The sequence below is a fragment of the Nicotiana sylvestris genome, chromosome 12 (genome assembly GCF_000393655.2).
Source record: "Nicotiana sylvestris chromosome 12, ASM39365v2, whole genome shotgun sequence".
In the NCBI taxonomy this organism is placed as follows: domain Eukaryota; kingdom Viridiplantae; phylum Streptophyta; class Magnoliopsida; order Solanales; family Solanaceae; genus Nicotiana; species Nicotiana sylvestris.
Genome location: NC_091068.1, coordinates 79,162,590 through 79,187,781, shown reverse-complemented (window position 1 = coordinate 79,187,781; position 25,192 = coordinate 79,162,590).

Below are 25,192 nucleotides of genomic sequence, written 5' to 3'. Positions count from 1 at the left end.
ACACAAAATTGCACACCAAGGAAAATCATTTTATTTTGAATTTTCTGGGAGTAATTCTCATGTAGGGAAAAAATCACGTGCTTACAACTTCGTTCATCCCTTTTTCTTCGCTATCTTCCTCTATTGTCGATCTCCATGTTTGGAGCTTACGACCTTAAGGTTGTTTGGCAGCGTTCCTATAGGCCGTGTTGTGGCCTTTTGCCTGAGCTTCCCTTTGTCGAGCACGATTATACCATTCTGTCGTTGTTGTTGTTGTTACGTCTGTTGTCGCTATCCTTATTGGCTCGATACGATGATGTACGGGGGTCGACTTTCCTCGCTTTAGAAAGTTCTTAGGACTATATACCTCTACTCAAAAGGGGGCTTGTATTATGCACCGCTGCTGACCTTCATATCCTGGCTCGACGTGGCGCTTTGCCCCGGGCTGGCAGCTTGCATGGCTCAATGTTCCAAGAAGTGGATTCAAAGTGGCTGTGCAAACGAGGCCGATGTTCGCTAGGTCTGTTGTCTCTCTGAGGTTCTCTTAGCCAGTGAGGGTTCTCGACCTTTGGCGGGCTATGGCATTTTTTCATCCCTCCCTGCTTCTCGACTTATCCTTTGGGAATATCAGTGTGGAAGGCCAGGATAAGGCTTCTGAGGATGCGTGCCCGGAGGCATTGATGCAGGAGGTGGACCTTCGAGAGTAGACTAGGCTCTTAGGCTATTATCACATGTGTGCATCCCTTTGCTTCTTTGTTTCTGCGTAACGACCCCTTGCGGGCTTTTGTAATTATATGTAAGGATCCCTCGAGGTCCATTGTAAGCCAATATCTATGAAATAAAAAGACATCTTCTTTCCTTCGGCTTTCGATATTTGCCATATTCTTGTATATTCTTGTGCATTTTCGGGGATTTTGAATGTATGTCTCTGTTGACGATCGTCGATATCCAACCCGGGTGCGAGCATTCTTTATGGTCTCTGGTTGATAGAAATGGCTCATTTTCGAGTTCATCGTCATTTCCTGAATCAAGCTTGAAGCGGTCCGGTAAACTTGGGTCATCGGGACCCTCGAGCCTCGTGGAGATAGAGCACCAATCCTTGAAATTTCGAGAGCGACCTCTGAGTGAAAGTCAACTTGAACTTGATGTAAATAACCTTCTAAGGTGTTGTAGGCGGGTATCTGAGGAGGGGTTACTCATATTTAGGCGACTTCCTGAGGTCGAGCCCTCATAGACGGAGGTCGAAGTGCTTATTTTTCTCCTTGAGAGAAAACCTCGGGGTCGGGTACCACCTCGAAACACGGGCCGAAGCTGTTGGTCCCCCGGGGCCTAACTTGGGTAGGCGAATCGTTGTTGTTTTCCCACATATATATAGGGTTGCTCCCGCTTCTTGGAAGATCCCATCATTTTAGTAGCTACCCTTCCGTTTTGGCATCGAGTCCTTCGTTACCTTAGCGCCAAAGCGTTCGTGTAGGTTACCACTTCAGTTTGCTAGCTCTACCATATCCATGATTGCTACTTTAGGGCCTGACCAACAGAAAGGGGGGAGTTCCACTCCCAGTGCTCAGGATCCACGAGAGTTTATTCTGAAGACTATGTCTTCGATAAGAGAGGAGCATCTGGAGATAGTGAGGAGAGACTGCGGATGGGGCGAAGGGGAAGCGTTGCAGGCGCTTCCCCCGGATGAGGGTATCACGGACCTAGCCGATGGATTCCTAAACGTGTACTTGTACCCTTTCGCGCTAGGCCCCTTTGATAGGGTCGTGCTCGATTTCTGTTTAAAGTACCAAGTTACTTTGGCACAAATACATCCGTCATTTTGGCGAATAGTATTGATGATGAGGTTTTTTACGGAGAAGGCAGGGTTTGAATTCACGCTTAGTCACCTCGTCAGGCTATACCGGCCCTTTCATCATCGAGGCCTGCCAACCTTGCGGTGTCGTTCGTCCACGCCCTTTGTTGTTGATGATGGGGAAGATGGAGATCGAGAGTGGGTCAGTCGATTCGTCCGGGTCTGGATGACTGACGTTATCCCCGTGGAACTTATGCCATTTCCCGAGGAATGGAATTACACGCCTGAGTGGAGTGTCTCATGATTTCTCAGATCCGCCCATGGCGAAAGCCAGTTTAGTAATTGTGTTTCCTTCTTTTTTGCAGCAATTTCATGGGCGCTGAGCAAAGTTCTTGATCTGCCCGGCTGGGTTCGGAAGCTGGTGACCTATTCGACTTATGACGAGCGTAGGTGGCGAACTGTATCCCGGAGCAGATGGGAAGCAAAATACCACGGTACGTGCATACACTGTTTTTACCTTATCCTTCGCACATTTGGAAAGGTGTTTCCCCTTTTCATGCACTAATCTTGTTGTGGTAGGTATCGGAGGGTCTCCAAGGGTGAGGCCGCATTCCTCCGGAGCAGGGGAGGAGTTGCCAGCTTCCGAGATGAAGGACAAAAATGATAAACGGGATATGCATTTGCAGTGCGATGGAGCTTTCAGCAGAGCGAAACAGGGTCGAGTCTTTGAGGAGGGGACATCGCCCGAGTCTATTATACCCGTCGTTTTCGGTCTTGGAGAGGGAATTCCCCCGAGAGATCATGCTTCGACCGAGGTTGGTTCTTTCAGGGCCAATGGGGCTGGATCAACAAAGGTGTGCTCGGCCTTCGAGGAAGTCCGCCGACTTCACTTTGCGGTGAGTTTTGGCACAGACTTTCCGAATCTCGCGTTTCCCCTTCCTTATCGAGCTTTTATTCTCCAGACCTTTGACAAGCTTAGGTCTGAGCTGCTCGACATGGAGCTAGGCTCCGAAAAGCCCTGGATGAAGGTAGGTCCCTTAGGCTCCTTTGCGAGGAGAAGGAAGTTGAGTTGACATACTGGCGATATAAGGCGTACCGGAGCTCGAATTACGAGAGCTTTTTGATAGATCAGGTAATTTCTTATGGTATGAGTTTCGCTTTTTAACCTCTTGGGTTAATCTTTTTTCCTATCCCAGTTGCAAAAAAAGACGGAGGCTCTAGAGCGCCTTATGAGTGAAGCCGACAGAGTCAGGAGTGACTGTGGTGAGCTAAGAGCTCAGGTGCAGGTTCAGACTTCAAAGGAGAAGGCTACCTTGGCTAGAGTTTCTGCATTCGAGGTCCAATTCCGCTTAGTCCGTGACAGCGCTTCAGTTCAAGCGGATATGATCAAGAAGCTTGAGTTTGAACTTTTAAAGGTCAGGGCTGAGATCGTTGATGCTCGGGCCAAAGCAGCATTGAGCCGGACTAAGGCTGATTAGGAGATGGCAATTCATTTAAAGGATGCTACCGATGCCCAAGCTGAGTTGAAGAGGGTCCTCGATCGTGAAGAGAAGATCGAAGAATATGTTCGTTGCAAATCCCGAAGATGGGTTCTTAAGGAGATCGACGCTAGGGATTTTGTTCTCCTGGAAGAGCTAGCGCGAGCGAGGGTGGACAAGCGTAACACTCGGTCATTTCTGCCCGATGTTGAGGGGAGTGAAGACGAGGATGATAGGTCGTAACCCTCGGGGGCGGGGCGGGGCGTAGACTCTGCGATCTTGTTTGTAATATTTCCAGAGCGCGTCTGTAGACGGAGGATGCACTCTTTTTATGTAAATAGAAGAGAAACTGAAGCTTTATTTTTTATATATCCTTTTCTGCTTCGCTTCTGACCAGGTGAACTAGTTTCGGAGTTGGTGAGAATCCTCATATTCGTAATATGGCTCCGAGGCTCATCAGGCATGCCCGGGGGCTCTTTACGCGTTCGGTCGATGCGACCTTTAGTGTAAGTTGGCGTTAGAGCCCTTATGCTTTTGCTCAACTATTTTGGGTTTAGTCTCGGAATCGGGCTTTGACTTGAGCCCATTCGACCCTTAAGATTTTGTGTCTGCATGGGCGGGCGACAATGGCCCTTTACGCCTTGCCCTTGGGCATTTGTATCTTAACTATTTTGGGTTCAGTCTCTGAGTCAGGTTTTGAGTCGAGCACAATTGACCCTCAAGTTCTATATTTTCGTGGGCTGGCGACAGCGATTCTTACGCCTTGGATCGAAGCGACCTTTTATGTATGTGGCCCTGAGGCTCATGAAGCTGGCGACGATGGCTCTTATGCTTTTGCCCTTAGGCATGCATTAGTTAAGTATTTTGGATCCAGTTTCCAAATCGGGTTACGATTCGAGCTCATTTTGATCCTCAAGCTTTCAAATTTTCAGCTGGCGACGGTGGCTCTTACGCTTTTGGTCGTTGCAACCTTTTATTGTGTGGCCTTGAGGCTCGTTTAGCTGGCGACAATGGATCTTACGCTTTGCCCTTAAGCATACGTAGGCTTTGTTTTCCTCTTGTTAAGGACTTTTGAAATAATTTTGCCTGACCCGTCGTCGGTTCGGGAAGAACCTCGATTTCAAGTCGTTTGCGGCGATATTCGAGCACCTCAGAAGGTTTAGCTCGTAGGTTGAGTAGCTCGAAGCCTTGTGATTTGGAGCTGACATGGTCGAAGCTCATTTTCCTATTGAGGGTAGCCTGTTTAACCGGTTCTTTTCGAAGTAGATTCGAGGTAATAGCCTGTGATTTTATAGCGACGGTCGGGCATTCTCGAGTCATGTTAATTTGGCTGGTGCAGCCGTATTGACCGTAGTCATTTGTGTTTGGTCGGAGCCATTTTTGATCCTCGAGTATGGTAGTTTAGGCGTCTACATCGAGGGTATGCCCTTTCGAGAGTCTTACAAATGCGACATATAGCCTAAACTTCGGGATCGAGTTTTATGCCTATAGTAAGGTCTTACAAAATTTTCATGTCTATTGAGGTCTTACAGTTTTTTTTTCATTCCTGTTGAGGTCTTACAGTTTTTTTGTGCCTGTTGAGGTCTTACAGTTTTTTCATGCCTATTGAGGTCTTACAGTTTTGTCATATTAAATAGATCTTGCTAGACCGAGTTCGCTCGCTCGGGGTCTTACGGCCTCGTTTAAGTGAATGGCGATTTGGCGACAGTCTCCGAGTCATCGAGTTTGCTCAGGCTCGAAGGTCATTACTCGTGAGCTCGGAGTTGCCTCATTGAGGGCTTATGAGTATGGAGTTCTGACCCTGAGGCCATGCGGGTGCCGAGCTATTGACGCTAGTCTCTGAGTATTTTGGAGCGTCCTCGGCGGAGGGATCCTTGTTGTGAAAATGTTGAATTTTCTTTGGAGTACAAGATGCTTTGGCGAAAGATGTTCTTTGATTGTTTGGCATAAGTACATGTTGTTTTGTTACCGTGAGCCTAGCTTGTGCGGACACGACTCTTTTGTCCTTTTGGCCCGGTATATTGTCTCCTATTGGAACTTAGTTAGTTGTTCCCTGGTTCCCCCGAGTGCACGACCTCTCAATGGAGTGCCCTCCAGTGTTCGGGATTGATTGTAAAATAAGCCCTACAAGCTTGTCGGATCCTCCTTAGGTAGCGCGTTGCCCCATTAAGAACCTTGCCGGCGAAACCCTCCTCAAGGCAAAAGCTCGGCCGAAGGGAAAGAATGCAACGGATGTCATTAAGGCCTTGGAATCTTCGGGTTTAGTTTAACACTTTCGACCGCCCTGATCGGGCGCCTTCATATGGGTTAGTGTAAAATAACGAAAGAGGGGGGTGGTCTTACCTTATCGCGGGGTGCACAGGCAATGCTCCGAGACCTGATTTGTCCTTGTTGTTTCGAGCGAGGACTTTGTACGGCCCTCTACTGTGTTTAATCGGGCTTAGCCGAAGATGTGGTTTGATTACCCTTTAACTCTTTCGGGAGTGGGGACATTGGTGCCGGTGCTACGTTACGTAACGCGAACGCTTCCCTTGCTGCGTGTTGTTCCCTGTTGACGGTTTTAATTCTGCCCTTTGCTGGGGATTTCATCATTTGGCAAAGAGGGGACGGTACCGCCTTCACGCGGTACGTCCGCAGCCATCCAAATAAGGCGTTTATGCCTCACATCTCTTTTGACGATATGGAACTTGGCGTTTCGGTCTGCGCTGGCCAGGCTGACTGAGAGAACGGTCTCTCTTCTTGTTGTTTCGGTCGCCGTGTTGAATCCGCCAAGGATTTGAGAGGCGGGCATGATTTAGCCTGGTAGCCCGAGCTTCCCTATCACCCTTGACCCGGTAACGTTGGTGGGGCCACCTGAATTCACGAGCACATGTTTTATTTGAAATGAACGAATGAGGAAGAAAGTTACTAGTGCGTTGTTATGAGGTCCGGGCGAGGTTTTAGAGCCTTTCTTGCTGAATGCAAGGGCATCTTCGGGTACGTATCCCTAGGTTCATTTTTCTCTGGTGATGGATATTTTTGTCCTCCCTTCACAAGTTCCTGGAGAGTGTCGGCGCTCCTTTAATATCATGGTAATATGTCGCGGCCCATTTGATTCGTTCTTCTTGGTCTCCTTTCTTTCTCGGAACTGAACTTGAGCCCGATCGCTCAAAAGTTTTCGGCGGTTATTTTTATTGAGTAGCTTGTCTATTTCCTTACGGAGTTGGTGGAAATCTTTGGTCCTATGGCTGTGCGTATTATGAAGTTCACATACCGAGTTGTGATTCCTCCGGGAAGGATCCGACTGGATAGACCTGGGCCATTTGGTGTCCCTGGTTTCTTTGATTGTGAACACGATGACCGATACAACAACGTTGGAGTTATATTCTGGTAGGCTGGGTTCCCCCATTGGCCTCGTGTCTCCGGCGAACCTGGCTCTATTGATGGGCCCTTAAGGATATTGTCCTCGATCCATTCTCCGACCGTTGCGAGGTAGGTTACGTCTCGGGGCATTCCTCTTATCTTCGGCGTACGATTGGTATCTTTCTTTGTTTGGTTTCGGTTCTTTGCCAGGATCCTGCTTGGGTATACGGAGCCCGAGGGGGTTCCCAGCTGGTCATCCTCAACTCTAATTCGCGACTGGTACCGGTTGTGGGCGTCCGACCAGGTCGTAGCTGGATATTCAATCAAGTTATTTTCCAATTGTTCCGAAGCCACCGAGCTTCGTTTGTTCAGGCCCTGAGTGAAGGCCTGCACCGCCCAGTCATCGGAGACCGGGGGTAGTTGCATTCGTTCCATTTGGAAACGAGATACAAATTCTCGTAGCATTTCATTCCCCCCTTTGCTTAATCTTGAATGCGTCGGACTTCTTGGTTGATACTTTAATGGCACCGGCGTGTGCCTTTATGAAGGAATCTGCTAGTATGGATAATGAATCTGTGGTGTTGGGAGCTAGGTTGTGATGCCACATCATGGCCCCCTTCGAGAGCATTTCTCCGAACTTCTCTAGTAAGATGGACTAGATCTCATCATCCTTTATGTTATTGCCTTTCATCGTGCACGTATAGGCAGTGACATGTTCGTTGGGATCTGAGATCCTGTTGTATTTTGGGAGTTCTGACATTCTAAACCTTTTTGGGATGGGTCTCGGAGCCGCTTCCTCTGGGAACGACCGTTGTACGGACTTCTTCGAATCCACACCCTTTAGGACCAGGGGTGCGCCCGGGATTTGGTCGACCCTAGAGTTGTAGGTCTCGACCTTCTTATCGTTGGCTGCTATCATTTTCTCGCTCGATTCGATCCTTTTGGTGACCTCGAGCATTTTCATGATGGCAGGGTCGGTTATCGATCCGTTGTTGCTCGCCTCTCTGGTATCTGTTCGGCTGGGGGAGTAGTTTCTGGTGCCACCGCGCTGGGAGTCTTCGGGTGGCTTTGCAACTGAGCGATAGCCAACTGTTGTGCCTGCAACATTTCAAAAATAACATGAAGACTAACTTCATGTTCTTCCCGGGCTGGGGTTTTTCGGGCTTCCTGCTGGTCGTCATGTCGTATGCTCCTGTCGGTGTGCGAGGTTTCGTTGACCTGCTGTGCGTCTTGCGAATCCGCATCCGCTGGAATCGGTTCAAGTGCGTTATCGGTGTTCTGCAGTGGCGCGCCAACAACTGGAACAGTCACACCATTTTCTCCGTAGTTTTTGAGGTTCTCGTTCTCGACTCTGTTTACTGAGCCAGACATTTTGACCTGAAATCGAAGATCTTGGACAAGAAAAAGTGTGAAAGATAACGTGCATTGTGCAATGAAACCAGCAAGAAAATAATCACTATTATTTTTAGCCCCACGGTGGGCGCCAAACTGTTTACCGTGAAAATGGTAATAACAATTAAATTTGTTGATGGGACTTTAAAAATACGTGATCTATTTTTATGCTAGTTGTTAGAGCAGTTGATGCTAGATATGTGAAGCTTAACGACGAAATACGAACTGAAACAGGGCTATAATCAAACCGAGGAGCTAGCTGTCTGGGCTTTGGGCTAACCGATGAAGGGCCTCGAGGTCGATGCCTGGGCTCGAGCTATCGGGAGTAACCGAGAAGGGGCTAATAGTTAGGATATAATTAAAAGGAGGCTCCTTATGGCCAATATTAAGCAATAAATGAAAGAGGTAGCCTCGAGCGAATAAGTTAGAGAGAAAAGAGGGAGAGAGTTGTTATTGATCTTGTATAGAATAGTAGGAGCAACGGCAACCCCTTACAAAGAGATGGGGATCTCCTTTATATAGGAGGGTAATCCCGTTATAGTACAAAATACATTAATTGTAAAAGCACGGAGATGGGATGGCTAGACGTGATGCCTTGGTACAGGCTCTGGGTAAGCCGGCTTTGTCAGACTTAGCCGTGTGCCTTGGGAGTTTCCCATTTGACTCTAGCCTTGATCTGTATCTTCTTTAAGTCGGACCTCGACGAGCTCCAAGGGAGGGAACTCGGTCACAGCTTCGCGTCCTCGGGGTCTCGAGGTGTTCTTCTGAAGTGACTTGATAGCAAGAAATTAGGCCCTCTGATTTCGCCGCAATACACATATTTTGATACATAACTATAGAGTATTAAGACACTCAACCTAAAAATAAAAATTTCTTAATATTTTTAGAATATTTTATATATGCATTATACATATATGCTCATAAAGATAATATAACGTATTTCACTTGATCTTTTTATTTATGAATTAGCCTTAGATAGTTTTCAAGCGTGATGAATTAATCTGTATGGGTATGAACAAAAGAGAATTGACAATAGCCTAATATTTTTTTTACTCTGACAAAAATATTAGCAAATACTTTTAGGTGAAGTAGCAATTATAGTTATGTTTACATACTAATAACATAGTTTAAATAAAAATAATTTTTATAAGATAAAATCTTAATCAATTTTATATAAAAAGGATTTAATAACTAGAATAATAATTAATGTTAAAATATTAAATATTAAAAAAATAAAAATTATAATTTTATTCAATATGAAATCTAATTTTGAAGGTGAAAAATTGATCAATTGAGCAATGAGCACAATGCATTACATGTTATTTCTTTTTTTAATATTTAGGAGTTTAAAATCAACTAAAAGTTTATTTATTAAATCCTTGGTTATTTGAGTAGACAGTAGGAAGTCTCTAAGATCGATTAAGATTTTAAATATTTTTTTATTATTTAAACAGTGTAACACAATAGTGTGTGTATTTTATATGTATATATATATGAACTAAAATATATTTTCATATTATTTTAAATTACTTTCCTATTCAAGCAATATTTCAAACACTAATCATTCAGCAAATATTTTTAGTTATCAATATGGAGTTGATTATTATGATTTAAGGAGCATTCAAGATGAAGGCGATATTTTTTCAAATTTTCATCATCTAGTGATCTCAGTTTTTACCGCTAAATAGAAAATCCAAAATACTTTCATATGCCTCTAATTGTTCAAATTTTTTTTAAAGTGAAAAAATAACCTTGTCTACTACTTTCTCCGGTCCATAATAAGTAACTTTTTTGGCTTTTATTTTGGTCCAAAATAAGTGTCTTTTTATATAATCAAGACAGAATTAACTTTATTTTTCCAAAATTTGCCCTTATTTATATATCTCAATGTGTCAAGTTAACAACATATAACTTTTAATTCAGTCAATATACATTTTTGTTTTAGGAGTTAGTATTTTCTTAAGTGGCACAACAAATGTTAAAAAGTCATTTATTATGAACGCGGGAGTATATATAAAAAGTAATCAACTCTAATGGACTCTTCGAGGGATTTTGAGATTTCACTATTAGCATTCTCTTCAAATTTTTTCTTCCTATATATTACACGTTTCTTTTGAAATTTGGGTTTGATATTAATTTCAAATGCAATTTCCTCGGCATATTTGAAAGCAGTTGCAAATCCTTCATCTTTTTATTTGTTAAATAAAGAAATCAAATTTTTTCACTTCACATAAAAAAATTAAAATTTATATATAGCCTATTAGGAATAAATAAAATGGGGCCTCCATAAATGTGCGGCCTAAAGCAGTTGCTTTACCTACTTTATAGATGGGCCGCCCCTGGTTCCTATTCATTTTTACAAACAAATATGTATTTTTAAAATAAGTTAAAATGACTCTCACTGGAAAACTTAAAGTGACAGCATTTTTTCAAGAATGTTTATGATATTTGGAAATTTTAAATTTTATGTTTGAAAATTTTATGGTATTTTCTGGTACTGATGGAATAAGTTAATTAAAGAAGACACAAAAGAGGGGGGGGGGGAAGCAACATGGGCTCTCGTTCTCCGATCTCAAATGATAAGGAAAAGACCAACCAGCATTTCAGAGAAAAGGAAAGAAGAGGAAGATAAAGAGGCCTTTTGTAAAAAGATTCTCACCACTTTTTCTCTGTAAATTATTATATGACTCATACCTTAGAATATTTCTAACTTTTACTGTTGTAGGATTAAAAAGCAAACTTTTCTATGAGGAGCCAAGCCAACATTTTAGTTTTTCATTTTAGTTTTTCACTCTCTTTTTCTGATTTTGTCCTAGATAAAAAATAAAAATAAATAAAAGGACCTAAGAGCTAACAGCAAAAGTGGGTGTGAACCACAAAGTAAAGTTCTGATTATTAAGGGCTAGTTCGGCCGTAAATGTTTCACTTTTTTTTTCGAAATCAGTGTTTTGCCATATAATTTTAAATTTATTTGAAGATAAATTTCGAAAGTTTTCAAAATTCTTAAAAACTCCACAAAGCTCTCTTTCTTTCACTTCAGATCAATTACAAAAATTTAAAAATAACCCAAAATTATCTTTATATCCAAACACAACAATCTAATTTTTAAATACTATTTTTATTTTTTTTTAAATTCACTTTTTCGGTATTTTATAATTCTTATGTCCAAATACCCACTAAGTTCCGATTACTTCAAATTCATGTCAAGAAAAATGGAACGCTCCCTAATAATTTTTTTTTTATTCTCAAGGCTCAAACCACAAAGTAACTTTTGTAAGCTATTAATTTTTTTTTTTTTTAAATTGCCATTTGTGAAACCTGGTTGGATAATCTAGTGCTCATTAAATGTTGAGGATATACGTTGGTAAGAAGATAAATTATTGGTTCCTTATAGTTTTTTATGTATTCACCAGTACATTTAATCGCGCGACATAAAGTACTTCATTTAGGAAATAATTTCTTATACTCGAATATTAAAAATAACCAAATAAAAAACTAAAATATACTTAAATTTTTGTTCGTAACCAAAATATACGAGTTTACAACTATAACCTGACAAAGGTGCAAAACTTATACTTTAAGAAATTAACCTAACATGAAGTTAAAACGCTAACTATATTTTAAAACTTAATATTTGCCTTATTCTACCTGAGAAAGTATTTGTAATTCTCTCAAGACCACAAAGAGGCTTTTATATGGCTACTTTGAAGTCCTTACCCTTTAATTTTTGTGTAGTTGTAATTTCTCACACAGTTCTTGAATTTTCTTATCCCTCTATCCTGTAAGATGAAGAACCAATTAAAAGACGAAGTAAAGAAAGAATGAAAAGGCCGAATAGAGGAAGGTTGAAAACTTTATAATCAAGCACAATGCAGTGCTGCAAAATATTTCCTTGGGAACATATATGATGAGTGGTGCCTAAACAATATTATGTAACTGAGGAACACCTGAGCAAGCTTCAGGAATAGATATATAACCTCTGTAATTACTAAAGTTTATATGCTGTCCACCAAAGCTAACTAAATTTTCCGACCACCCGAGGATATTTCTCCAGATAAGATCCTGCGCAATAGAATCAAATTAACAGCAAGCACTATTTCATACATGCATATGATAAATTCTATAGAAAACTCACCAACAAATTCACCAATATTTCATACAATAAAATGGGTTCTCCATGTTACATCTTTTCATTTATCAAATATCATAAAACCACAGAGGAAACCTGCGATGGATCATCTAATAGATAATTCAGATCAGGCACTTCAAACACCATTAGAAATATGTGCATAAAGATATAACCAAAACAGAATTAGATTCAAAAGAATATTAAGTACTTCCCCAGTTCAGTAATCCTTTACACTAACTCAGAATTAGCTCTTAACATTAATTCAAGGGATGTAAGGAGGTTACCGTCGTATCCCAGAATTTTTCAAATGAAAATATGTGAGTTCTATGAACAGAATATTACGTTGTAGGTTTTAACTTTTATGTGCTTCACAAAATATGAAAAGAATAGATTCAATTTAAGGGAATAGAATATGGATTAGTAACTGAAAGTTTGGAAGAAAAAAAGATTAGTAACAGAATTTTTTCTTAATTGAGTCATTATGACATATTAAGTGTTTGTAAATAATGGGAAGAACAAATACGTTTAAGGGGAGAAAAAAAAGGAAAAGAAGGAAGTTGCCCAAAAGAATTCCAAAAAAGAGATAAAAGATAAATAGCAATGCTTGATAAAGAGAGGTGCCAACTTATATCTTATTGTCCCAGCTTTATATGTATATAGATAGATAAATAGATAAATATAGATAGATTTATTTTATCGCAACAACTCTTATTCCCTCATCTTTTAGCGTTTTTGAGATTTCTATTCAGTCTTCTCTACTCCAGACTTCTCATCTCAATAGAATTCTAACTATTAGTATGCAAATTCAAGAAAGTAGCATGTTTGGCCAAGCTTCTCTCAAAGCTAGAAGTATTTTTTTTTTTTCTAAAAAAGTCATTTTTCCTCAACTTGAGGTATTTAGCCAAACTTTTTTTTTCCGAGTCGATGGGGGAGGGAGGGAGGAGGGGAGGAGGGGGAGGGGGTTCTAGAAAAAGTAGTTTCTCCCCAGAAATAAAACCAGTTTTAAATTTTCTTCCTACCAAAAATACCCTTAGCAAAATTTGTATACCAAAATAACCTTACTTGGTTTAAACTATTAAACAATATATAATGACTTTTGGGATGAACGTTCATATTTTTTGAATAATCTTTTATATATTTAAATTATCTTAAAAGAATAAAGTGCTTTTTAAATTTTATTATTATATTAAATATTTGTAATTATGTGTCTACTTATATAATATTAACTATTAGGTAAATTGATCCCTAACCTTACTAGCTAGACATCAAAATTACTAGGGGCGGAGCTAGAGCTTCGAACGCGGGTTTGATCGACCTAGTAGCCTTGGCCCATGCTAGACATCAAAATTACTAGGGGCGGAGCTAGAGCTTCGAACGCGGGTTTGATCGACCTAGTAGCATTGGCCCAAACTCTGTATTTATTTTTAAAACTTTATTGGATATGGATGTTTACCCTCAAAATCGGTAACAACTGAATTTATATGCGATTTTAAGGATACGTGATATAACTTGATACAAATTAAGTAAACAAATTAATATTGAAATTGATGATAAAACAATAAATGCAAACCACACAAATTGAACAACCTTGGCCTTTGAGTTTGATAACCCTCTAGCCAAAAAATGCCTCAACTAATGTTAGAACAGAACTAGAATGATCAGTATACTGCTTTCTTTGTGCGTGTTCCATGTCTTACAAATGATATAAAAAAACCTTTATATAGTAGGGGTGTCCTACTCTTGGTATAAATCTATTCAAGGTAAAAAAATCTCATAATTTGCTAATTAATCGGCCTCTTTTTGATATGTGTCGCGACTTTTGCTGTGATCTTCGATCGATTGTGGATATTTCGGCCTTCCTTTATTTGGCTCGCCAAGTTTTCCTCTATCTTGTTCAGTCTCGATCTTTTTCGGTCTTAGGGTCACAAGCTCGACGATCTAATTTTACACCTTAGTTTGATATAACCCGAGCTCGAGCTTTGACCTGCCACATTTCAACCTCAATTGGTCACTCAATAGGCGAATCCGGTTTCGACCGTATACAGATAGTCCCCTTATTTTTCGGAGAGAAAATGACGAGAAACGATATGAACTTCCGAACCTCACTTCGATAGATTATGACGTAAGTGACAAAAGGTAACTGAAATATCCTGTCGGTCCAGTCTCCAAGAGATTAAATGTGTGTCAGTTGTCGGTCGGCCACTACTGGTTTTGAACCGTCATTAGCAAACTATAAATACCCCAACTTTCATTCATTCAAACTTTATGTTCAAAGCTTCCTCTACTCTTGTTTTTTAAGAATCTCTTCACTCTCCAACTTTTGTACCAAGATTTCTTGAACCTTTTACAACCACTAAGCGTACTTTCTTAATTTCCTTTTCTTCATTTCTGCTTTTAAAATGGCAAAAACTTGTAAGACTGTTCCACAGAAAGAGACGATATCTTCTCCACGGCCTGCTAGCGACGAGATTGCGGTGGAACCACAACATGAAGAGTTCATTCCTGGAGGGTGCTTGACCGATATTGATTTCAAGATTGAAAAGACTTCCTCGGTACCAGGTCGATGTGAGCTGGTCTCGAGATATATATGTTCGATCACCGATGATCTTCTCTCTAAGGTCAAAGCGGATTGTAACTGGGTCGATAAACACGTGATGATGCCCTCGCCTGAGGAAGAAATTACTGCCCACGTGGAGGGTTTTTTAAGTGTTTACACTTTCCTATTCATGTTGGGTCCGTTAGACCCGATCATTATTGCCTTCTGCAAGAGGTACAAACTGACCCTCGGTCAAATTCATCCCTCTTTCTAGAGGACAGTGATTCTTCTCCATTTTTATTTGTAAGCAAAATCGAGGGGTGACCCTTCACCCCTGATCATCTCATGCGTCTGTACAGTCCCCGACTCTATCAAGAGGGATTAATAAAACTTACTCGTCGACCCAATAGGGGCCCGTTCTTAAGTATAGATGAGGATCAGCACTGAGGCTGGATTGGCCGATTCGTTCGAGTGAAGACCTCGGACTTGATCCCTACCGAGGACATGCCATTTTCCTAAGAAATGGAACATGAAGCACAAGTATAACGTTGCCTTAAAGATTTATTTATTGTTTCTCCCCTTCCCTCCCTTCTTACCAGTGTTTTTGTGGTGTAGCTGTGGCTTGGATGCCGGACACAGTTCCTCGATCTAAAGGAATGGGTCGAGGACCTTGTGTCATAAAGACCGTATTCCAAGCGCGCATGGCGCAAATTGTTGAAGGGTCGGTAGGAGGCTCGTAATCATGGTAAGTTTTCTTTTTTGATTTAATAATGTTTGATTTCCTCCTTGCTCTATAGAATTCTTATCGGTTCTGTTTTCTTTTGTAGGTCTCCTCAAAGATGTTGCTATGAGGCCTCCATCCGGTGATGAGGATGTGCCTCTCGAGTCCCATGCTCCGAGGTAGGGTGATGAGAAGAAAAGGAAAAGGGCACCAAGTTCTCCGAACTCGAAAAGAAAAAACCAAAGAGGAGGCCGGCGCGTAAACCCAAGGGAAACACCGACACTCTATCCTCGGACTCAGTCCACCGGCCAAGGGATAATTCTGAAGAAGAAGAAGAAGAAGAGAAATCCAAGCCGGTGGCCGGCGTGCTGGCAGGTGTCTTGATACGAGAGGCCTCCGAACCGGTGTTGAAACTGAACCATCTCGACTTGAGGAGGTCGATGGGAGAACTTTAGCTAAAGCTCCCGAACCAGAAGAGGGTGAGGCCACTCCACCTCGAGATGGGGAGGTCGATAATATGGTCAGTTTTTACCAGACAATGGATAATATTCTGAAAGGCATACCCGGAGTAATAAACCTCATCGGTTTGCCTTTATTATTTTCTGAGTCTATGATTGTCGATGCTCAGACGCTGAAAGAACGATCCACCTAAGAGCCACAAGGGGCGGAAGACACCTTTAACAACTTCTTCGATGGCATAGACTCTACTGCTACGGAGGATGTCACCGGGTTAGGTGACCTACCGATGCAGAAGAAGAGTCCATGAGTGGACCTACCTCGAGCCCAAAATTAGGTAATCAATTCCTAGACCCGAGTTTGAATCGTGACCGGAAGTAGTCAATTGTTATATCCATCTCGGAAGATGCCCGAGTTCTTTCTGCCCCTATGGGAGTGGCTAGTTATCTTTGGTGCTTGGTGACCGAGGAGGATCATGTCAAGATGAATGAGGTGGAAGTGCCTTGTTTGTTTAATAAAGCCCAACATGAATTAAATCGGGTAACCCCAGATACCTTTTAATAATTTCTAGTGTGTACTTAGATTATGTTGTATATGATTGTAACTCATTTTCCTATGTTTTCAGGCTTCGGTACTTCACCATGAAACATTTATCCGCTACTGGGAGGAGCTGACCCAATATGAGGCCGAGATTAGAGGGCTCACTAAGAAGAGAGATGCTTACAAACTTCTCAATGAGCAAAAAGAAGGGGAGGCTAAGGGCCTCCGAGCTGAGTTGCAGGTGGCTCGGAAAGAGCATGCCGGCCTGGCTGAGCAGGTAAGAGGAACTTTTGAAGTTAGTGACTATGAATTGGTCATGGTGACTAATGGTCCGAACCCGCAAGTCCAATAGAAGGTCGACAAGATCGGGCAGCTCCGGGAAGAGGTAGATGCAGTGAAGGCTGAGGACGAAGAATGTAAAAAGAACATGGATCACCTAGCCTCAGAAAAGGAGACCGCCCGAGCCCAAATGGCTTCGGCTAAGGTCCATCTCCGAGGTATAAAGGAGAAGTCCTTGGTGCAGGCCAAGAAAATCGAGGAGCTTCAGTCCCAGCTGAATTCAGCCATCTCTGATCGAGAAAATTTGGCCATGGAGCTTAAAGCGGCCAAATCGGAGGCAAAAATAGTTAAGGCCAATGTTGATGAGATGGTGGCCATTTATAAGGTCGATGCCGAGGCGGCTCAAGTTCGAGCAAAATACATCACCGAGCGGCTCAAGTTCAAGCAAAAGATATCACCGAGCGGCTCAAGCTCGAGCAAAAGACATCACCGAGCATGTTAAGTGAAAATCTCGAAGGGAGGCCTTTGAGGAAATCCATGCTCATAGTTTCGACCTATTGGCTGAGATCGAGAACGCTAAGGAGATCGAGGTTGAGGCTAGAAAGTTGTCTTATCTCGAGGATGACAATGACTCTGAGGGCTTAAGCTCCAAATGCGGGGAAGATCCTGAGGGTGATGCTGCCTCCGATGAGGATCAGGCCACTTAGGCCTTTAGATGTTTTTATTTTTTGCTTTTTTGAATATTTTTGAGGCCGTTTTGGCCATTGTAGATTTTCTATATTGGCCCATTCTGGCCTTTGTAAAGAGATTATTTGATAAATATATATATGTAAGGCTTTATTTCCCTTTCGGCTTTCAAATTTTTTCTTTGCTTTGTTTCTTGCATTCACAAAGGCTGTAATTCCTTAGTATAAAATAACTTAGGTTATTGTTCGAAAGTTCAAACAAGCCTCGCCTTTACATTACTCTGTTTTAAGGCATCTTGGGAGTTCGGTGTTACTGGAAACTTTCTCCCAAAGTAAGTGATTCAGATTATAGTTTGTCAAGAGTAGCCTTTGGAACCGGTTATGCAAAATTTTATTTTTTGAAGGCCTATCTTTGTTACGGGTCTTTGAGGTCTCCGAGCCGTGTTAATATGGCCTTAGCCTTTTAGTTCGGGAGTCTCCCAGTGGACTTATTTTCTTGAGTTACTCGGGCTTGCCCAAGATAGCAGTTTCTGAGTGGAGATGGTCGTGGCCTTTAAAATTCGGGGGTTGTCTGACAGGTCTTATACCCTCGAGATCTAGTGGCTTGAGTCATCCGAGTTTATTTTCGGACGACAGTCCCTGAGTGAGGGAATGATCATTCGAACTCTGATTATAGGCAGCCCTTGAGCTCGTTACCTTTAGGAGATCGGAAGCATGAAATTCTTTAAGGGATGTAAAGAAGAAATTTTTTTAGAACACAAAGCCTTGCTAACATCGGCATCCGAGGGTAATGCCCCCCAGTATTCAAGGTTGATTGTAGAGGAAACTCTGATACTGTTAATGCCAGCTTGACACCGATTCCTGATCGATCCTTGATTCTAAGTTAGCATGATCCACTGTTGCCTCGTTAAAAACCTTGCCGGAAAACCCATTTGGGACAAAACCGGTTCAAGGGAAAAGGAGTGCAACACGTGCTTTCAGACCTAAAGACTTCGTGCCGCTCTTTGTCGATAACCTGCAATTGTTAGTCTGATAAATAAAAGAAAATGAATGGGGTCGTACCTTAGCAGTAATATCGTTTTAGGTGAGTTACATTCCAATTGCTCGATAGTTGTTCCCCGTTCATCGTTCCAAACTTATAGGATCCTTTCCCGGTGACCTCGAGAATTTGGTATAGTCCTTCCCAGTTCGTGCCCAACTTTCCTTCATTTGGATTATGGGTGTTTAGTGTGACCTTCCTTAGTACTAAGTCTCCAACATTAAAATATTGAAGGTTGACCCTTCGATTATAATACCTCTTGATCCGTTGCTTTTGAGCAACCAATCTAACAATGGCTACTTAATGCATTTCATACAATAACACCATGCTCGTATTCATGGCCTCGTCATTTGATTCCTTTGTTGCATATTGGAATTTGATACTTGGCTCCACGACTTCGATCGGTATTAGAGCTTCGGCGCTATAAATCAATGAGAATAGAGTAGCCCTGGTACTGGACTTCGAGGTCGTGTGATATGCGCAAAGGATTTCAAGCAGGTTCTCCTTCCATTTTCCTTTGGCATCGGTTAACCTTTTCTTAAGGTTTTGTATTATGGTTTTGTTGGTCGATTCTTCTTGTTCGTTCCCACTAGGGTGATAAGGTGTCGATAAGATTCTTTTGATCTTATGGTCTTTGAGAAACTTGGTCACTTTGCTGCCGATAAATTGTTTCCCGTTGTCACATACAATTTCTAATGGCATCCCAAGCCAACATATGATATGGTCCTAAATAAAGTTGATAACTTCCTTCTCCCTGACATTCTCGTATGCCTGTGCTTAAACCCATTTAGAAGAATAGTCAGTCATAAATAAGATAAATTGAGCCTTAGCCGGTGCCCATGGAAGAGGGCCGACTATGTCCATTCCCCACTTCATAAATGGCTATGGAGACAAGGCCGAATGCAGAAGTTCCCCGGGTTGGGGAATCATCGAAGCATATCTTTGGAATTTATCACATTTTTGTACGAACTCTTTAGCATCTTTTTCTATGTCGATCCAGTAATAACTTGCTACTGGTGTTCAATATGTATGACCTACTCCAGCTCTTCAACTGTTGATTTGGTAGCGTCGGAATCATCAGGGGCTATAAAGGATCGAGGAACCCCAAAATCGTCATCTTCGTCAGTCCCCTACTTGTCCAGTTGGGTTGAGGTCAGAATCGATGGTTGCTATTTGGCTTCCTATTTTACCTTCGAACCTAGCTCATTTTGTTGATGAGAGTGTTGATATCAGAATTACTTCATCAACGACAAACATCTCCTTTGCGGCGGGTTGCTCCCCGTAGACCCTTTTAACCCCCTCTGGTGTTGGGAATTCTAATACCTGGTGAAGGGTCGAGGACACAATCTCATGTTGTAGATCTATGGTCTCCCGAATAGGGAATTGTACCTCATGTCGCCTTCGATTACATAAAACTTGGTCTCCTGGGTGGTTCTGGCTATGTTTCCTAGTAACGTTATTTCTCCCTTAGTAGTTTCGCAAGCCATGTTGAATCCATTTAGCATTTGGGACGCATGCACGATTTGGTCCTAGAGGCTGAGTTGCTTTACGACCCTCGATCGAATGATGTTGGCCGAGCTACCTGGATCAATTAACACACGTTTAACTCGAGTTTTATTCATGAGTACAGATATTACTAGCGTATCATTATGGGGCTGCATGATTCCTTCTACATCCTCGTCATTGAAAGATAAAGTTCCTTCTTGTATGTAATCACGAGTCCATTTTTCCCTCATGATTGATACTTTGGTGTGCTTAATCATCGGACCCTGAGGAACATCGATCCCTCCGATGATCATATGAATGACGTATTGAGGTTCTTCTTGCTCATTTTGTTTATTGGAATACCTGTTTTTGAAATGATTCTTGGCTCGATCGCTCAGAAATTCCCGAAGGTGCCCCTTTTTGAATAATCGGGCTACTTCTTCTCTCAATTGTCGACAATCCTCTATTATGTGGCCATAAGTGCCATGATATTTGCATATTTGGTTGGGATTTCTTTGGGTCAGATCGGTTTGTAAAGGTCGAGGCCATTTAGTAGCTTTGATGCATCTGATAGCCGATATGATGGTAGCTGCATCAATATTAAAGTTATATTCTGATAATCATGGTGCTTCTTTAGGTCCGATAGGCCTGTCGAAGCCGTTCTTGCTCATGAGCCCTCGAGAGTTCTGGCCTCGATCACTTCTCCTTTCATTTCGTGCAGAATTTCGCCCAAATCCGCTGCTCCTACGTTCTCCATTATATGACTGCTATCAATCTCTGTTCAACCTCGATTTTCGATCGATATCCCTCTTGATTCTATCGATGGGTGTGATAGGATAAACGGACCGGAAGGAGCCCTAAGTTGATCGCCTTCGACCCTGATCTTCGATTGATACCGATTATGCACATCATCCTTGTAGACATGTGATTTTTGACCCTCCCCAAGATTTTTCATATTTTAGCACGTAAATATTTAATTTAGGCCTAATATAGTTATTTTAATTAATTTTGACTCTTTTATTTTATTTTATTACAAAATAAATGAAAATTACAAAAAAATATTCCATTAATGTTTTGTAGTCATTTTTAATATTGAAAAATACCAAAAAATAATTTATTTCAATAGTCAGTCTTATTTTAACAACTATTTTACTTAAGTAGGATTAATTAATAAATGAGATCATATTTTAATCTCGTTCGCGGGGAAAGAATAAAACTTGGGCTCGAGCAACCCATTTTTAGACCTAATTTTGGACCTAGCCCATAATTCCTAGACCCATACCCCTAACCTAATTCCTACCCTTATATAATAGTACGTAACACCTAAAATAAGAAGAGAACACCCATTCTTCACAAAAGGAGACCGACCGTCGTCCACACTTTAAAAAAACACTCCTAAGAACAGTAGCCACCTCCACCTCCTTTAAGCAACTACAAGACTAAGATGTCTAAGAATTTTGCTAAAGTTCTTGCACCCTTTTGGAGAAAGGTGCCACTTCGCCCATGAAGCTACTGAATTGCGCAAAACTTGGATGTGAGCTTTATAGGAAGTCTAAGTCACCGGATGAACTACACGGGTCTGATTCTCACCGGATGTGAGATACGTAGGCAAACCTCATCGGTTCCGGCCCATAATTTTCAAAAAATTCAAAAATATTTTCCTTTACTTCCTCTCTAGAAAAGTCTTTTTTTTAGACCTCAATTTTCAAAAAATCCAAAAATATTTTCCGTTACTTGCTTTAGAAAGCCTTTCTTTTAGACCCTAATTATTTTTTAAAAAAATATACAAAAATATTTTATTTTAATTTCTTCCAAAAATCCAAAAATATTTTCATTCTTCTTTCAAAATTGAAAAGAAAATTCAAAATTCAAAAATATTTTCTTTTTTTAGAAGTATTTCTTTCATAAATTTAAAATAAAATTCCAAAAATATTTTCTTTCTTTGCAAAAATACTGAAGAAAAATTAAAATCCAAAAATATTCCCTTTCTTTTTTATAAGTCTTTCTTTCGAAAAATTAAAATAAAAAATTCAAAAAGAAAGTTAGTTTATTTACTTTATTCATGATCTTCCCGAACTACGCAAGATTTGATTCATGTTCCCACATGATACGTAGGCAACTCACATCAGGTTCGATCACCATTAAAAAAATGAAAAAAAAATGAAGAAATGAAAAAATATTGACAATAATAAGGACCGACTACGTCCATTCTAACTTGCTTTGTTTTGAATTGTGAAGAAAGTTGAGGTGGTTGGTTTGTGGTAAGCTGGAAACACAAGATCTAAGGAAAAATGATAACTAACATCGAAGCTGTTACAAGTGCTCAAGAGACTCAGGGTCAGAGGGTTCAACAAGAGTCTACTATGTTTGAGAAAAATAGAATACTGAAACAGCAAATGATCGAAATGTGTCAAGCATGGGCCAGTGGTGAGGACAGCCTCGTCATGAGTCACAATTTGCTACACAGCAAGAGCAGTACCATTCTCCTGAGTACCACTCGTACTCGTTTGATCTTCCTGCAAAGATTGAGAAGCCTGCCCGAAAGATGGTACAGGAAGAAATGACCCAAAGAGTGAAAAGCTTAGAACAACGGTTGAAAAACATGCAAGGGTTGGCAAGTCAAAAGAGTGTTGCCTTCAAAGATCTATGTATGTTCCCCGATATCCACTTGTCGCCTGTTTTCAAGACTCCCAAATTTAAAAAGTATGATCGACATGGAGATCCCATAGCCCACCTGAAAAAGTATTGCAATCAACTGAGATGTGTGGGAAGAAATGAAGAATTGTTGATGGCTTATTTTGGGGAAAGCCTTATGGGAGTAGCCTCGAATGGTTTATGGATCAAGACACGTCTCGCTGGTATGTCTGGGATGACATGACACAGGCCTTTGTCAAACAGTTCCAATACAACATTGACATTGCCCCCAGACCGCAATTCCGTTACAAACTTGAAGAAGACACCAACTGAAAGTTTTAGGGAATATGCCATTAAATGGAGAGAGCAAGCAGGTAGAATTAAGCCACCCATGGACGACCATGAACTAATCACTGTCTTCCTTCAAGCGCAAGAGCCAGATTATTTCAAAACTTGATGTCCGCATGGGCAAATCCTTCTCGGAAGCAATCAAAATGGGAGAAATGGTAGAGAATGGTCTTAAGACAGGCAAAATTATAAGTCAAGCAGTTCTTAAAGCCGCAACTCAGGCTGTCTAGGTTGAATCTGATAGTTTCAGTAGCACGAATGAGAAGGATGAAGAAATCATGATGACAACAGGTTCGAGAAGAGGTCCCAGGAAAACACTTTGAAGGTATGCGCAGCCTCATCAGGTTTTCCATGACTCCCCTGAGCATTGCTATCCCCCTCAGAACCCTCAATACTCTGTTGCTGCACCTCAGTATATTACCCGACCACCAAGACACCCTAGAAGGCGAGCACCAGCACCGCAAAATCTCCACCAGCCTCCGCACAATTTTTAAATGCCCTATAACCCACATCCAAACTAGGGGTATAGAAGGGAACAAAGGCTGAAAGATAATTTTACACCAATAGGAGAGTCCTATGCAAGCTTGTTTGAGAAATTAAAGTAGTATGACATGATTGCACATATTCCTCCAAATCATGTGGACCCCTGTGCAAGAAGCTTTGAACCTTCTAAAAGGTGTGAATTAGGGGTGTTAAACGGGCCGAGTCAACCCAGTTCCGGACCGGCCCAGCCCGGTTAAAACCGGAACCGGCCCGGACCGGTTAAAGGGGGCTAGGTTGGGCTGGGTTGGGGGGACAGGCGGGTTGGTCCGTTTACCATTAAAATACCAGTTACCCAGACCGGTCAAACCCGTTAGGTGAACAGTACCCGTAAACCGGTTAACCGGCCCGGCCCGGCCCGGTTTAACGGTAAAAAAAAATAAGTTTTTTTTTTAATTTGGGCCAGATCTGACCGTTGGCAACGGTCCATTTCAGAAAATGGCCGTTGCCCAACGGGTGAATTGCACAAATAGCCCAATTTTTTTTTTTTTTTAAAATTAACCCCCTTTCAAAATCTATAAATCCCCCCCCCTCTTCCTCATTTTTTCACTCAAATCTCAATCTCAATTCTCATATTCTCTCATTCTTCAATCTTCATTCTTCACCTATTAAAGTGCAATCAACTATTTGACTATTTTTTTGGAATTTAATTTATCATAGTACTTATTTTTTGAAGTTTGAACAATTGAACTTCAAAATTGGAAGAATTGACGTTTCTTCGTGGTAACATTTGAGTTGCGGAATCATCAAGTACTCAATTTATTGCCGAATTCGGTGCACTCCCTCCAAATCTTTCTCTTATTTACTATTTTACTTGCATATTTATTTGTTTTGTTGCTAGTAGTTAAATTTTTACAATATGTTTAATGCTGCAAAAAGAGTTTGTAACAAGGTTACTAATCGGGGAAATAAAAAAAGAGGTAGTACTTCAGGTTCAGCATCTGGTAGTAATTTAAATACCTCTCCAAATATTCCTGAAACATTACCTGATAATAATATAGACTATGAACAATTGCAGGAAGATTTTGGTATATATGATAATGAATTAGAAATGGAAGATGAGATACCACTTACACCTAGTAGTGTTGGAGCTGCTAGCAGGGGTGGTGGTCGTGTTGCTAGTAGTAGACTACCTGTGGCCCCGACTAGTAATCGTAGAAAAAGAAGTAAGGTTTGGAAATTCTTTGAGGAAATAGAAGGTACTGATAGAGTTAAATGCAAACTTTTTAATGATACTTTTAAACATAAGACTGGGGGTCAATTAGGGGGGGCTAGGACACTTAGTAGACATATGAGAATTGAGCATCCTATAGAAGGGGATCTGATGGAGATGGAAATCAATAAACTCTAAACCCTACTACTGGTGGTCTTGTGAAATATGATAAAATGAAGGATCGTGAGGAGTTAGCATAAATAATTGCTTTGGGTTGTCTACCTTTTTCTTTTGCTTCTTCATCATATCTTATTATGTATATTCAAAGGATTTACAATCCTTTATTTAAAGGTATCCCTAGAAGTACTTGTAGAGCTGATATCTTTAGACTTCATGGACAATATCAAACATACATACGTTATTTGTTTAGCCACCTTCCTTGTAGAGTTTCTCTAACTTCTGATATTGACCATGCTGTTAATGGAAATGATTATTTGACAATTACATGTCATTGGATAGATGATAGTACTTGTATGCAAAAACGTATTATCGATTTTAGATATGATGAAGATCAGAGTCATACTGCTACGTTTATAAGTAGTACTATTTGTGAAGTTGTTGAATTTTATAATCTCAAGCAAAAAGTATTGTGTATATCTTTTG